Below are 16,712 nucleotides of genomic sequence, written 5' to 3'. Positions count from 1 at the left end.
CTCAACATCATAAGCTCATTTTCTTTCTATTTGCATTTTTATCCTAAGTGGGAGAGAGAGAAAGAGAGAGAAAGAGACAGAGAGACAGAGAGAGAAAAAGAGGAAAACTAAACTAAATGAATATTCTGGTTTGTTGGGTTTAGGTTAACCAAGCTTTTATTGTAATGTAAAGCAAATAGTATTATCATATTACAGATAGGGGAGTTAACATGAGATAGAGAACTTGAACATGGAGACATTCATTGGTGGGTTCAGTGTTCTTAATGAATGTTATTGGAGTCCTCGGTAGATAATATCATTTCTCTTGCTCAGGGTTTGCTTAAGTTGAAGTACTAAACTGTAGGCTATTATATATAAATGTCAGATTCTGTTACATTAAAGCAAACTCCCAGGGTACTCTATATTCTTTGATTGTAGTAGAATTTTGTTACTTTAAAAATTGCTAATGATAAGAAAACTATTTACTAGAGCCTGGAAAACTCTTTGGTTTGTGGTGTGATGTCTATAGCACATAATGTATACTGCTGACTCACCAAGGACACCCTCTTCTGCCACCATTCAATAATGCCTCCTTTAGGGTTCACTGCCATTTGACTATTATGTCAACCCCTCTTGACTCTTGTCATGATCATCTATAACTCACCCATTAATTATTCCCAAAGTTTCCCTCCCATTCATTTCCTAGCCACTTGTTAACTGTCTCCATCTAGCTTCATTACCAGTACTAAAAACTGAACATATCCAAAAGGAAATTAGTTTCTCTCCTCCCGAAAACTGTTGTTCCTCCAAACCTCTTTACTTCTCTTAATGGAACTGAAGAATGCTACAGCATGTTTCATTTCAATAAACTTATACTTTCAAAGTCATTTTTGAAACTTAACTTTCTCCCACCCTACCCATTTTAGCATTTGCCAGATCTCAATAATTATACCTTCTTAATATTTCTCAAGTCCGTCTCTTTGCCTCATCGCCCATTGTGGATCACTCTAGTTCCAGTCCTCATATTTCCCACCTAGGTTATTTTAAGAACCTCATAGCTGATATTTCTGTGTTCTTTCTTATGGCTATCCATTACCCAAGTAAACCCCCTGTTGCAATTCTGTAGGTAATGACCATGCCATTTTTCTGAACCAGAAAGCTTTAGCAGGTTCCCTTTGCTCTGGAAATAAGTATCAGCATCTGATTCTGGAATTTAAGATGCTCCATTCTCTTACTTTAGTCAGTTTTTCCAGCCTTTCCACATGGTCAACTTTAATGTATTCTATTTTTCCGCCAAACTGGGCTATTACCTAATTATCTATATCTTTTCTTCATTACCCAAAGAGGCATTTTCCTCATGAAGATTTCTCTGCATTCATCCCTTCCCTAACTCTAGCTGAAATCGAACTCTCCTTCCTCAGACTTCTCATGGGATGCTGCTCAGACTCCTCTCCTTTGCATCTTTCCTCAGATTTCCTTATATCATTCTTAAAAACAAAAACCAAAACCACCTTACTTCTGTCTTAGAATCAGTGCTATCACTTCTAAGGTAGAAGAATGATAAGGATTAGACAACTGGGATTAAATGACTTGCCCAGGGTCAGACATCTGAGGCTAGATTTAAATCCAGGACCTCTCATTTCCAGACTATCTCTATCACTCTTATTAGTGTACTTTTTTTTTCTTCAATTAGAATGTAACCTAAAAGATTCCTAAGTCATATACACCTTTGCATTCCCCAGTGGTTGGTACAGAGCTTTTTATTCAGCAGATGTTTAAATGATGTTTATTAAATGGTGGGTGTAGTCAAATTCAGCCCCTGGATTACTAAATAGTAATTGCGTGATCCTGAGCAAGTCATTTAATCTCTGTTAGCCTCAGTTTCTTCATCTATAAAAGGCATTGTTGTGAGTACCAAATAAGATAATAATTTTTAAAGTACTTAGCATAGTGCTTGAGACATAGTAAACACCACATTAAGGTTAGCTATTATTATATTAAATTTTTATTGTATAAGTGTTAAAGCAAGCATTGGCTTTTATTTTGTTATAAAATAAACATTTACCTTCTAGTGTCCCTTAAAATGACTTGCATTTCCTTTATATATATATTGGATGTGAGCACACACACACACATATAGAGGAATATATCATATTTCCAAATAGATTATAAGTTTTTCACAGGCTGAAATTGTTTAATTCTTGTCTTTACATCCCTGGTGCCTAGCACTGTGCCTGTCTCAGAGGTTAGAAACTCTGAATGAGTAAGTGAAGAACTGATCATATTCATTATCAACTTTATTTTTTAGGAACAGATACCACCTAAGTTTAGATGCCCTTAACTGTGTGAAAAACAAAGAAAAAAAAACAAAACAAACCCCATAGTCCAATCATGAATTAACTGAGCTTACTTGGAAATGTGATAAAATAGGCAATGACCTATCTTCTTTGGAATATCAAAAAGTCATGGCTTTTGGAGGAGAAGAAATTGAACGAAAATCATAGAATCTCAGAAACTCAAAATTAGGAAAAAAAAAAAACCCTGAAAGGCCATGTTGTTCAACTCATCCCTGCCTCAGAGGCCCCCTCATCAGTAAACCCAGCATATAGTCATCAAGTCCTTGGAACCAACAGGCACTAAGTCTGCTCCATAGTGTCTGATCTCCAGTGGGGTTTGAACATACACATAGTTCCAAAGATGCCACAATCTCTTTACCCGAGTCTCTTGAATTTATTGCTTTTCATGTCCTTAGAGAACAATGGCCCACTTCTCTGCTACTGCAGTGGCAGAATAAAAAGATATTTCAAGCTTCAGTTGAAAGAATTTGGGTGGGAAGTGAAGACTCACTCATACTAATCTTGACAACAGAGGGGGAGACAGAGAGAAAGAAAGTGAAGATAGAAAAATATGTAGAATTCCAGTGAAGATAGAATCCTCCTTTTTTAAAGCTTGTCAAGCCTTGTAAAGAGGTTTCTAAGAAATAATTAATCAGTTAATAAATATTTATTACTATGATATGCCAGGTCCAGTGTTAATTATTAAAATAAACCATTGTGGCTTACAATTATGATCTCATCCGATCCTCAAAACAATACTTGTAGATAGGTTCTGTTATTATCCTCATTATAGATGAAGAAACTGAGGCACACATAGGTTACATGGCTTGTTTAAGGTTACACAACTAGTGAGTATAAGAAGCTAGATTTGAATTCACTGGTTTCTGACTCCAGGTCCAGGGCTCTACTGATGGATTCTCCTAGAACCTTTACTTCTGATATATTGTAAAAATTTATGTTCCTTTCTTTGATAAATTAATGGATCTATAATCTCAATGGAATGGGTACTGTTTTACTTGCTGGATTTCACAAATGCTTCTATCCATACCTTAAAAGATTTCCATCCAGGCTTTTAAATTCTTTGAAACATTTGTCCAGGTCTTTACATGAATCCTCTGGAGAATCTGTTCAATGATGAGCCTTTCCTCCATTTATTTTAACATCGTATGGCTATCAGCTTCTGAGAAGTCCTCCTCTTGCAGTATGGTTGGCTTACTTCCTTTTCTATTTAATCAAAGAATAAATAAGAATTGATTAAGCAGCTACTATGTGCTATGCATTTTGCTAAAGATTCAAAGACCAAAATGAAATAATATTTATTGCCTTTAAGAAGCCTACATTTTACTGGGGAAGATGTACATAAAAAGAATAATTCTATGATCTTCTAAATCATAGATGAAGTGTACCAAATAAATACAAAGTAATTTCAGAAGCTAGGAGGAACAAGAAAAACTTCAAGCAGAAGGTCAGTCAGTCAATGAGGATTTATTAAATACCTGCTATGTACTAGATACCAAGTTAAGCACTGGGTTTATTATAGCCAAGTCCCAATTAATGTGAATAATAAACCCCCTGAAGTGATCGCATTATTCAAATTCACACTGTACATTTCCATTGGACTAGAATCAGTTATCATATTTTGCATAATTATATCTTCAAAAAGTACATATTTGAATATATGTAATCACTCTAGGAAATTCATTATTCACATTAATCAAACCTATTTCTACAAAGAAAGGTAAAAAAGACAGTTGCTGGTCTCAAGCTTAACCTACTAATTGTATTTAAGAAGGTGGTGCTTGAACTGAATTCTGAAGTGTATAAGACCACAGTCGAGACCTAGAGTGAACCAGTATACAAAGGTAAGGAAAAATGGAGTGACATGAGAAAGGAATAGCAAGACGGCCTGTCAGGGTGAATTTTAGATGTTGTGTGATATTGAAATCACTTTAAAACACTGATATATATTAATTTAAGGTTGCCAAGGAATTCAGCTATGCTATGTAATTCCTAAATGAAACAAGTCAGCTGCCAACCTTTTTTATGGTGTTTTAATTACAAACAGGAGGAAGAAAGTATTAGAGGGAGAGAGAGAAAGAGAGGGAAAGGGGAGAGAAAGAAAGAAGGCTTAACCCACTCTGCTCAGACTGAGCCAAAGCGGGCCCAAGGCCCTGTTAGCCAAGGCAAGGAAAGAGATCAGTCCCTATCACTCACGTGACCAAAATGGAGAAAACAGTCTGTGGGCTCCTCCAACTCCAAGCACCAGCCTCCAACTGACTCTCTCCCTCCTCACAGGAAGTCCCGCGAACTCCAGAGGCTGTTCCCTACCTCACTTCCTGCGTCTCACATGTGCCAATGGTGGCTCTAGCTTGACCTAGGACCGCCCAGAGGTCTGTCCTTTTTGCACATGTCTGTTAAAGGCCATATTCTCAAATAATTAAATCTTGAGTTTTGCTGCAGCCCTTCCTAATCTTGTTACCCTGAGTAGGGTGGAGATTGTAGTTTCCAAGACCTGATTCTGTTATTCCAAGTATCTCTATTGTTATTGATCAGGAAATAGCTAAATCCTATCTTCTAAAGAATGGTCTGAATAGGGTTGAGTAGTTTTGAAATTCACAGTTGGGAACAAGAAGAACAAGTAATAACTTGGGACAGGAAGTCCTATATGTTCATAAGAGTCTTTTATTTTTTGTGAACAAGTCAAACTTCTTATCAAACAGCTTCTACTCTAAACAAATTCTCTGATGCTAATTTGCCACCTTAGACAAGCTGTTTTACCACCAAGACCTCCTTTTATTTGTGAAAAGAAGAAATTAGACTACATGGCCTCAGGAAATGTTCCCAACTCTAAATCTCAAATCCTCCAATCACTATTTTAAAAGGGATGCAAGAGATACCAATGATCATGAAGGCCTTGAAGATACTTATTGTAGGTGTTGCCATGGATGGTGATCTCATTCTTTTTTCTTATCCACTTAAAAAGATTCTTGGCAGAAGGAGAGAAGTTAAATTGTGCAAATTAACTTGAGAGATTCTATGGGAACAAGTGTGTTTCAGAAAGATTTCATTCTTCATAGTAGTCCCCTGTACAACAGAGTAAGTCAAAGGATTCTACCATCTTGCAAATAAAATAGCCAGCCTGGGGAAACATACCACCATGAATCCTCACCAGAGTCCTAGTGTTCTAAAAGTTGAGTTGCTTGAATTATTCTGTACCCACCGAGTAAATAGCCATTAGCAAACTACATAGTCTCACTGGAAAGCTTTACTTTGGGCATTGTGTTCTTTCTCAGAGAAATAATGTGTCCAAAATAATTTCACAAATATAACATTTTCCAGTAATGAAGGCAAGGATTTAGCTACCCAGCATCTTTAGGAAGGATTTATGTTTCTGCATTTTCCTCCCCAACTGAGTGTTAACTCCAGTAAACCAACTTTTCATTTTTTCTACTGCAGTAGAAACAAAATATATGATCTTTGTACTCTGCTATGTAATAAATAAATATTAAAATGTTAAATGCAAAGAATGTCAAAACTTTTATCCTACAACTTACAGTGTATAATAGATATCTTAGGCAGAAGCAGATTTTCCCCTCGCGTGACTTACTGTTTTATACTTAAGGGCACTATTTTAAAAACTCAGCTTGTTAATGTAATGACATGGAGATTTTCATTGCAAAACTACCTAAAATTTTTCTCTCCTCCTCTTCCCTTTACTCTTTTTTTTTCATTTTCCTTCCCTTTATTTCTCTCATCCACCATCAAAAAAAAAAAAAAACTGCTTAGACTTTAAGATCTATTCTGAGCCAGTGTAATTATTTCCATGCTTAGCAGGTGAATTACACCTATGCAGTATTCCCTCCTCCCTCAGGCCCCTGCCTACTTGACTTGGTTAATAATGGAGGTATAACCTTGTGGTCTGAGTGGAAGGATAAATTCCGAGGAGCCGTTTCTTACTCATTTTGAAGGATTGCCCGGAGACTCGCTGTCCCTCAGAGGTGAAGAAAAACCAGCTTCCCGTTGAAAAACTCAGAGAGGAGAGGGAGGCCAACACCTTATAGTGGCAAGGTTCTTTGGACTTTAAAATAGCTTAAATGGACATAGCAGTTGCATTACAGGTAATTTTAAAATAACCTTAGGGGAAAAGAAAGAATTTTTCCTCCTTCAAGATGATACACACACATATACAAATACATATATATAAATATAAATATATTTATATTTATATTTATATATATATATATATATATATATATATAGAGAGAGAGAGAGAGAGAGAGAGAGACATACATGTAATTTCTTCAATGTAGGATAATTCCTGGGGTGAATAACTCCCTCTACAACTGGAGTTTGGCAATTTGTGGCATCTGCAGTCCTAGATAATTTTCTGGAGGAACTGAGTCTTGCCATTGGTAATTCAGAATGTCAGAGATTGGAATTTAAATCCAGGATATATCATCTATCTAAGAATATTACTAATTCACACTACCCTCTCTTGTAGTAGGAGTAAAAATAATAATAGTAATATTACTTTATAAAATACTTTTAAATAATACTCCATGATTATAATTAGTTTATATAATACATTGTCATTACACGGCATTTAATATACATCATCTTATTTGCTTCTCATTCTATGAAATAGATATTTTTATCTCCATTTTACAGCTGAAAGAACTGAGCTAAAGAGATGTCCTAAACACAGAGCCTTGTCAATGCCAGAGGCAGTCATACATCTGAGTGACATTTAAGATCAGTGCTTTTGTCACAGAATTCCATTGGTTCTTGAAATAACAAAGTCTCAGGAATGGAGAACAAATTTGGGTAAGCTTAAGGTGCCTTAAGAAAAGTCTTTAGGAACTAAAACAGGCTTTTTTTCTAGGTATTAGAAAGGAAATTATAAAGTTGTCAAGTAGATGCCTGATTTGTAATTAACATAGTCAATGAGTAAATGAATGGGGAGAAAACAACATTGATCATCTCTGTATGTGCCATGCCCTTTCCTAAACGTTGGGGATACAAATGATAAAAATGAGCCTATTCTTGCCCTCAGGGATGTTACATCCTAAAAGGAAGAGACAGGGCACATAGAAAAATTACATTTTAATAGAGGAAGACAACACATTGAGGAGTAATAACTAGGGAAAGATCATTTGGTCTCAGATGGCACAATGTGGATAATGGGAACAATAAAGCAGTCAATTAACATAACTTTTCCATTGGAAGGGGTAGAAACTAAAGTCCTTTTCACAATAAAAATACCCAGGATCCCAGTTTGGATCTAAATTGTCTGTGTTCTTCAGGAACATGATCTCTGAGGGGTATAATTGGAGGGTCAAGTAGCAGCAGTGCTGTTATGGTGATTTTAAGTTTTTGGAAACAGTCTGATTTGTAAGTAAACTGAATGCCACTGCCTTAAAGTCTTGTTTATATTTTTGCCATTCTTAGAAAACATTTTTCCCCTTAGGCAGCAAAAAAGATAAACTTTTAAGTTATGCTTCAATTATCATGAATTACAAGTCAGGAAGGTGACATTAATTAATTTTTTGTGTGTCCACATGGGGCCTCTTCTTCAGTCTGTTATTATTACATTTTTTTTTTTACTTCTCTTTAGCTTGGACCAGCTCTCCCTAGAATGAATGGAGATTGTTCTAAATAGGTAGAAATGAGCATTAGGTGATAAGTTGATATCCATAAGTACAGGTACAAAGCAGATAATGGAGCCCATGAGTAGGAATGAGACAGTAAATCACCCTCTCGCTCTTTCAGCTATGAAAGGATGCCTTGTCCTATAGACCACTAAATTGTTCATTTAATCCAGTGAGTCCAATAGAACAAATCAGACTCATGCAGATTTATCACATTGGGTTATTTAAATTCAGCGTTGACCTTTGCGTACATGTGAATGCATCCGCAATGAGAAAGGGACAAAAGATATCTTTTTTCTGCACAGTGATTATGGTCATGGCAGAGCGACGTATTTTCACGCTTCATCATTTCACAGTTGTGTGTTCTCGCAGTGATTTGAAGTGTGTAGAGCTTCACTATCAAGGGATGGAATCATCTTTCTTACAAGGGAGCTGTCAACTTTTTTGTTTGTCATGTGGTCTTTTCCCCTACGTGTTTCCATGAAAATGAAAAAAAAATACCACTTAAATCTATGGAATAGGTTTCAGTTCAACAGACATTTCTCCAAGTGTATAATGGGGATTAATAAGAGCACCCACTTCACAGAATTGCTATGAGGATTAAATGAGCTAAGAATAATATAAGAATAATATTTATAAAGTGTTCAGTATAACATCTAACATATAGTAGATACTTAATAAGTACTTGTTCCCTTCCCCTACATTGTACCAGAACCTGGTGATGTAAGGACAGGAACACATTTATTAAGAGTTTGCTATGTGCCTGGGCATTGTCCTTGTGCTCAAGGACATCTCCTATAGCACTGGGTATAGAATCAGGAAGTTTCACCTTCCTGAGTTCAAATCTAGTCTTAGTCAATTACTAGCTGTCTTGCCCTGGGCAAGTCAAATAATCCAGTTTGCCTTGTTTTCTTGAACTAGAGAAGGAAATGGCAATCTACTCTACTAATATCTTTGCCAACGGGAACCTAAATGGGGTCAAAAAGAATTGGACACAAATTCTCATTCTCTCTCTCTCTCTCTCTCTCTCTCTCTCTCTCTCTCACTCACTTACTCACTCATTTTTGTCTCTCTCTCTCTCTCTCTCTCTCTCTCCTCTCCCTCTCTCAATCTCATTCTCTTTCTCCCCCTTTTCCCCTCTCCTCTCTTTCCCTTTCACTATATATAGATATAGATATTCATTCTTTCATTATTTTGTGTTCAACTTTTTGGTGATGATTCTCTCCAAACTTCTTAGTACACTTAGTACAACATTTTCATTTTTCAAATGAGAAAACTAAAAACTCAGAGATGACAGAAGTAAATAATAGAGGCAAAGTTGGAACTCAGGCTCTCTGACTCCCAATCCACTATTAGACTGGTTATCTCTTGATAGTCCAGAAATGAACCTCTATGTGAACCCTTTCTAGCTTGTTTGAAGAGTTTATGAGCCTAAGGTATAGCCTTAGATAACCCAAGCATACCTCAGCTCTGCAGGAGTATATTAGAGTAGGCTCTTAAAGGAAAACTAAAATTATATCTCACATTCTTTTAATCTGATTATGCAGTAGTGTGCATACAAATGTACTATATCCATCATTTCTTTTGAACCTCACTTAAGTCATTCAACAATCCTATGTAAATGGAGATCAAAATATTCTCACCCTCTGCATTTGAGGAAACAAACAAGTGGCTTACTCAAGGCCTCTTGGCTAATAAATCATAATAGATTCTAGACTCATATTCATGCCTTAGGACTCCTAATCTTGTGTTCTTTCTTCCATCTTATCAAGGAAATTAAGAAACTGTGCATTTCTTTGAGTAGCTTTTTATTTTTCTCAGTAAAGTACTTTTTAGGAACATGGAAAAGAAATTCCCCAGAAATAGCTTCAAAGAGAACGAATGTGGATGGGGAGTTATTTTATGCTCAACGCTGAATTTTTAGCAAGAATTTTGCTTGTAGATAATATTCCCATATGACCCAGTTTTGCCCAGTGCTCTCCAGGAAACAATATGAGGAAATTATTTTGAGGGTTGCTGTTCTCAATTGTAATTCTTCCATCAGCTACTGAGGCCAATCTACATCAGGTTACTATTTGAGTCAAACATGCTAACAGTAAATGTTTGGATTATTCCTTCCATAGAATAAACAAAGATGCAATTCATATATATTTTTATCTGCACACATACACACTGACACGTACACACCAACTCTGCTTTTAGCTACTCATTCAACAACCACTTAGATAACTTCCTACCTGTGAAAATTACTGTCTTCATTTTGGGTTTTTTCACTTTCTGAACTTTAACACCACCAGTAAACATTGATATCAATTTCTACTCCCCTCCCAAGTAGGTGGAGATTCACAGGTGACTATTTTTATCTTCTCAATAGATTTTTGGTATAGATACTTCAATGTTTTCAAAGCCTTATAGAACTTAACAGTTACTGGATAGCCAATGGATGTGCTAAGTATTGAGTATGTGAAGATAAAAAATGAAATATTCCCTGCCTTCAACACACTTATAGTCTATTACTGAGTATTGTGCCCCTAGGGCTGCCAAGGTATGTCCCTATGCCTTCAAATTAACTTCTTGATTATTCATAATGCTAGAAAAGGAAGCCCAGAAGTCCAAGAGAAAAAAAATTTCATAAATCTAAAAATCTTGGCTTTTTTTCATATGAACTATTGTCTATCATAGACATCCTCAAAATTTTCTCAGTGCTCCTTTAAACTCTTCAATATTATTGAGAATAGCAATTTTTGTTTCTTTGAGTATGTATAGATTGAAAATATAGGAGCATCTATCAACATTAACTGTATTTAGAAATTTAAATGGATAAAATTTTCATTTATTTAATTTGTTGAAAATAATAAAATTAAATTCATTATAGCATAATGCATTTTAATGGAAATTATAAAACAAAACAAAAAATTAGTGAGAAGAATGGCATTGTTTTATATATTTTTGTAAATCTCTTTGGCTAAATCGATGTTAACTGCATTCTTATACCTTCATTCAGTTTATTGTGATACATTGTTTTGATTGAAGTAGTTGAAGAAAATTTGGCCTCACATAAGTATGGGAGGGAACATTAATTTAATAGGCAAATAATGTTTTAATATTATTTTGAAAATAATTTTTACCTTACCTAACCCTTAAAAGTGTGTCTTGAGCATCTACCAAGGATCAATAGAACACATTTTAAGAACCATCAGTATACTTTTAATTTTTTGAATGAAAATTTAGGATATTAACTGCATTCTTACTAAAATGTGCTATTGTAGATTGAGCCTATCATTGTAGATTGTGATGTTAATTTAGATTTTAATAATTACCTGTCAGATATTTGCTATCCCATTGTGTCATTTCCAGATTTAATAAATACTTGGTTTGTTATTTTAACCAAGTACTTACTAATAACATTGAAATATGTAAGTACTATGCTAGAGAACTATATCTAAACAAATTGCAAACATTAGTCATAATTCTTTGATTTTGTACTTTTAGCCAATTGCAACTCACCTAACTATAGTACAATCTAGCTCAATCCTGCCCTTCTATCCTTGAGACTTTGGTGACTGCCTTTCTGTAGTCAACATATCTTTGAGGTAAAATTTATCTTTCTCTGTTCTATCATCCATCAGTCTTGTAAACCTGTCTAAAATGAGAATGAGATTATATATTAAGTATGTTTCCTCTTTATATGCTTAAAAAGTATATGTTTAGTAATACATTTATTTTAATAATATGTTCTAGAAAAGTTGAAAAGAATTGAAACATTGTTGGTTTTATTTTTTAAGTTCACTGGACTATAATTTGGAGAATATACCTTTTTCAAAAATTGTGACTACACTTAAAATTCTCTAGCCCTACAATCCGTAAACTATTCCCCATGAATTTTAAAGAAATCGTCAACAATGACTCTAGTCATATCCACAGTCTTTGTAAAATGGTTTGGTCAGCCTGCTCATTTGACCTCATCATACATCACAGAAGAATTTTGGAAAATTTAACAATTTGGAATCAGCAGACCATTTATGTTGTCAGACTGGGGAGGGGGGGTGTCTAGGCTTTATGTGAGTGATCATGATTGAAACTGTATATTTTATGAGGGAAAGAGTGAATGAATGAGTTGGTGGGCCACATGTAGCTAGAGGTTCTGAAAACAGGTAACCATCAGTAGACACTATGAGGTTGCTTAGACAAAGATCATGGTGTCAGCTGGGCCACAGTTAGTGGCACTAAGTATTCCACATTTTCATTCTTCTCCAATTTTATAATGAGCTGAACTACAGCCTAGATAATGGAAAGATAACAGTTGTGGCTAGGTGTGGTTCCTGGAGCACAGCTGGTTGTAGGGCTTCGCCAGAAGCAAGGGAAAATTATTTGGGTGGATAGCAGAGAAGCATAAATAAAGCAGATGATGGAGATATAAAAAATGATGGATTTAGGCCATAAATTTGATTTCTTATTTCTTGTATTGGGATGTTAATTTCAAAGTGATAATTTACTACCTTGAATTATTGCATTCTTCTCTCCTGAAGGAAACAATGAATTTTAATTCAAGCCCTTACCAGTCTTTCTCAGGTCTTGGATGGCTTTCTAGTCAAATTCTTAGTAACTTCCCACTTAAATGCTCATCTTATCTCAGAGAAAGAATGGAAGGATTGGCCTGCATTGTGTTGGGCACAACATGTGCTTCAAACACAAAAATACAGTGAAATTTGAGTTCGAAAATGAGTAAGAAATCATAGAATCGTAGAATTTTATAGCTAGAAGTCATCATAGATGTCATGTGGACACATTAAATTGATTATTTTTCATTGGAGGAAACTAAGTAAAGTTCTTAATGATAAAAGTGCAACTAATTAGTGGTAGTGTTGGGACTAGGACTGTCATTTTTTATTCCTAATCCATGACTTTTTCTCCTTAACCAGATGGTTAAAAAAAATAAAGATGCCATTTTTGTGCTAAGGAATGCTATCTTTTTTCCCCTTTGCATTGCTAGTTATCTAATAACATTTTTATTACTTGGGTAGTTCCGACAGGCCATATGTTGTTGTTTTTTTTTTCCCCCAGGTCATGGGATAATGCTTTTATTTTAATCATTGGGGCAGAATACAATATTATGATTTTAGAATCATAGAATTTCAGGATCTTGGAGCCAGAAGGGACCTTTGAGGTCAGTTGGTCCAAGCCCCTCATTTGATGGATAAATGATGTTCTTTGGGGCTTTTAAAAAAGTAAAAATCCATTGTAGCAACTAGTTTTCCTCATGTCCCTGGAAATATGAGGAAGGGAGGGAGGGATGTGGAGAGGGGAATGAGGTGTCTTTCTACAAGGTGATTATATATTACATAAAAACTCCTCTTGACTGGCATTTTTCATGCTTCATAAATCAGGGTCTTCTGATTGTCTCATTGCTCATTGTGTCATGTTTTCAGCTCACAAAAGAAAACACTTTGCAGTCTTTTTTTCCTTTGTTAGATTTAGAAGCTGCAAACCTGAAAATATCTTAGTTAGAAGTGTGACTTCTCTGGAGAACTAAACATGTTCTGTTTTAACTCTTAGAATTTGATGCTGTTTTTGAGCCTTCTGTTCTTGTCCTTAACAGTTTTCTGTCATTTTGAAATGACTTCTTACCTTATTTCCTGATGTTTCCTGAAATGCACATTAGATTTTTTAAACTTCTATTTTTTTCCACTTTGAGAGTAAATGTATTTGAAATGTGCATTAATATGTGACTGTAAAGTAAAATGACATTTCCTGGGTTGAGTCAACTCAACAGTCATAAGGAACCTACTATGTGCTAGGTATTATACAAATACAAGAAAAATGACAGTCCCTGCCCACAAGGAGTTTGTGTTCTAATGTAACAAATAAAAGGGATCCAAACATGGGGAGGGCATTTGCGCAAGGGTGTGGGGGCAATATCTAGAGAATGAAGATGGCTGGGGTGATGAGCCCTTCCTCAAAACTGAGGTTCTTAGAGAAACTCACTTGTGGGAAAAAGGGAGCTCAAGGACAGAGAGGGAAGGCAATTGAAGTATGGTGCCAAAGTTCCTTACTGGTATCAGCCAAATTGGAGGGAGGAAATAAGGGAATAAAAGGATATTGACAACATCTTAAATGTTTTGGAGGATTATCCCCTAGAAGAGGGATTTGACTTGTTTCATTTGTCCATAGAGTGCCAAATAGTAACAATAGATGAAAGTTGACGTGAGATAAATTTTGGTAGAAAGTAGTGAAGAAAAGTAACTTTCTAATAATGAAAGCTTTCTAAAAGTGGAAGTATGTACATGTCATTTCTCCTGATAGAATCCAAACTTCTTGATGGCAGGTATTATCTCTTTTTTGTTTGGGGTGTGTGTGTGTGTGTGTGTGTGTGTGTTTTAATTTTTCATGCCTAGAACAATGCCTGGCACATTAGCTAATAAATGCTTATTAATTGATGATTAAATGATTTGCAGCTCAAATGATTCAAAGATCTTCAAGAACAGACTGCATAGCCACTTTATTTTGGATTTTATGAATGGGATTCCTGTTCACTAAAACAAATTTTGGGTTGAGGCAGTGTGATCTAATGGTTAGTTTTGAACTTTAAATCAAGATACATATTTGAATCATGCTACACATACCAGAAGTTGTGTGACCAATGGGAAATAACCTCTCTTGGCCTCTGTTTCTAAATTTGTAAAATGAAGGGATTGGATTTGATCACCTTCCAAGTTACTACTAGCTTTAAATCTATAATCTAGTGATTAATTTTGATTGAACTTTAGCCCAATCAACTTATTATTATCAGATGAGACCTTTGTTCTGGCATTCTATTGGCAGAAATCCCCCAGATACCATATTTGAGGCTTAATGATGGCTCGTTGGGTGGTGTGCTCTTTCCTTTAGGATCTTATCCCACTAGCACCCCTTCGAAGATGACTGATAGTAGTAAAGGACATGTTCTAGTTTTACCCCCCAATATCTTCTTTTTTTTGCTTTTACCTAGTCAAGAGAGTTGGGGCTGGAGATGGGGAGCCGTGACACATGGCTCTTCCTTTTCTTTCCATGGGGCTGGTTTGACAAATGACTAAAATGAACTCATTTATTGCTCTGCCAGTGCCTCTCTTTAGCCACAATGTTCTTTCAGCATCAAGACTCCTTGGATCTAGGGAAATGTAGCTAATTGAAGTTATTTGTATGTTGAGTGCTAATAATACTATGGATACTGACTTTCAAAAATAATTAGCAATTTAACTCATACAAGGTTCAGACACACCTGAGAAGGCTCCCACAAATTTCTTCATAATGCTGTTGGCATTATATGTTGTTGATCTTCATCATTTAGAGCAAGGGTTCTTACCCATTTTGTTTCATGGACTCCTTGGGCAGTCTGGTGAAATTAGAACCCCTTTTAGTAATTTTATCTCATTTATTATTTATGTGATTTTTAGTGATTTTTATTTAGGAATGATGTTTTTAGTGTGAAGGATGACAAAGAAAATGAATTTGATTTAAATATAGTTACAAAATATTTTTAAAATAAAAACAAATCCAAAGACCAAGGTTAAGAAATCTGTCTTGGGATCCTTTACCGGAACATTTACAGATCTAATATTAAAACAATAGAACATATTATTTGCAGGTGAATAGATATTTCTGAATTGCTGGAGGTCATTTATTCCAGTTTTCTCATTTTATATATGAGGAATAGATGGAAGTCCAGGGAGATGATGACTTACCCTATGTTTCCCAGGGATAGAATGGTCGGAATGAGATTTAAATCTAGGTTGCTCTGACTCTAAATCAACTGTACTATTCCTTCAACTATATCATGCTGCCACCTTGGAACAGCTAGAAATTCAATTTGACTAGAATGAAAATGTTTATAGAGTAATGTGAAATAAAGTTGGCAAGAGGAGTTGGATTCAGAAAATGGAGGGTTTCAAATACTGGGCTGATAAGTTTGTTTTTTAAAGGGAAAACACCTATGATTTTTTATTTTAAATTGATGAGAATTTTTTATAAAAGTAACCAGGAAATTTTGCTTCCTCCAGTCTTCTTTTTATTTATTTTTTACTTGAATCATTTAGTGAATTGTTTGTACTTATTATATCATACAAGTGCTGGGATTTTTCTGTACAGTTGCATCACAGTTGGCCACCAGTTTTAAAGTATTCTTCTGTAAACAGCCCTGGGTCATCACTTCAGAAGGAGACCTGACTTTCTTTTTTATGGCTTTTCATTATTTCTGGGTTTTTAATTCTACCTCTGGTAGTCTGTGGAAAAATATCCAATCTATTCTGTAACTGTAATTACTTTCAAGAGAGGCTATGCAATATAATAAATAAAATGCTGAACCTGGGACTAGGAAGACTTAATTTAGAATCATGGTTCAAATACTTTCAGCTGTGTAACCCTGGGCAAATCAATTAATCTCTATAAGTCTCAGTTTCTTCATCTGTAAAACTGAAGGGTTTGGATTCAGTGGCCTCTGTTCTAGATTCTTGTCAATTTATCAAAATGAGCTAAATATTTTAAAGTCTTTTTATGTATCTCACACACATTTTCCCCAATTACTATCAGAGGTTACAAATGACTATTTTCATGCAATTTTAACATGGAGAGTAATATTAAGTAAACATAATATATGTTTATGTCATCTTTTTTTTTAACATTAGTGAATGATTATAATCTTTATTAGCTATTTCATGACTGGAGAACTCCAATGAAATAACAAGTTGATCTGTAATTGTAATATGAGGGATGT

At 35.1% G+C, this 16,712-nt stretch overlaps 1 protein-coding gene and 1 long non-coding RNA gene across 6 annotated transcripts in view; one reads left to right on the top strand and one right to left on the bottom strand.

Annotated features, from left to right (window-relative positions):
* Positions 1-16,712, top strand: part of FAT3 (FAT atypical cadherin 3) — a 756,780-nt gene that overhangs the window by 358,070 nt on the left and 381,998 nt on the right. The gene's annotated exons all lie outside the window — the stretch shown is intronic.
* LOC103101022 (uncharacterized) overlaps positions 1-16,712 on the bottom strand; it is a 146,607-nt gene that overhangs the window by 49,245 nt on the left and 80,650 nt on the right. For all 3 annotated transcript variants that reach the window (XR_008911336.1, XR_008911337.1, XR_008911338.1), the window contains exon 4: positions 3,364-3,539. This is a non-coding gene — a long non-coding RNA (uncharacterized LOC103101022). The remainder of the gene's footprint in view (positions 1-3,363; positions 3,540-16,712) is intronic.

The sequence above is a fragment of the Monodelphis domestica genome, chromosome 4, assembly GCF_027887165.1.
Source record: "Monodelphis domestica isolate mMonDom1 chromosome 4, mMonDom1.pri, whole genome shotgun sequence".
In the NCBI taxonomy this organism is placed as follows: Eukaryota; Metazoa; Chordata; class Mammalia; order Didelphimorphia; family Didelphidae; genus Monodelphis; species Monodelphis domestica.
This window is presented reverse-complemented; position numbering and strand designations above follow the sequence as displayed.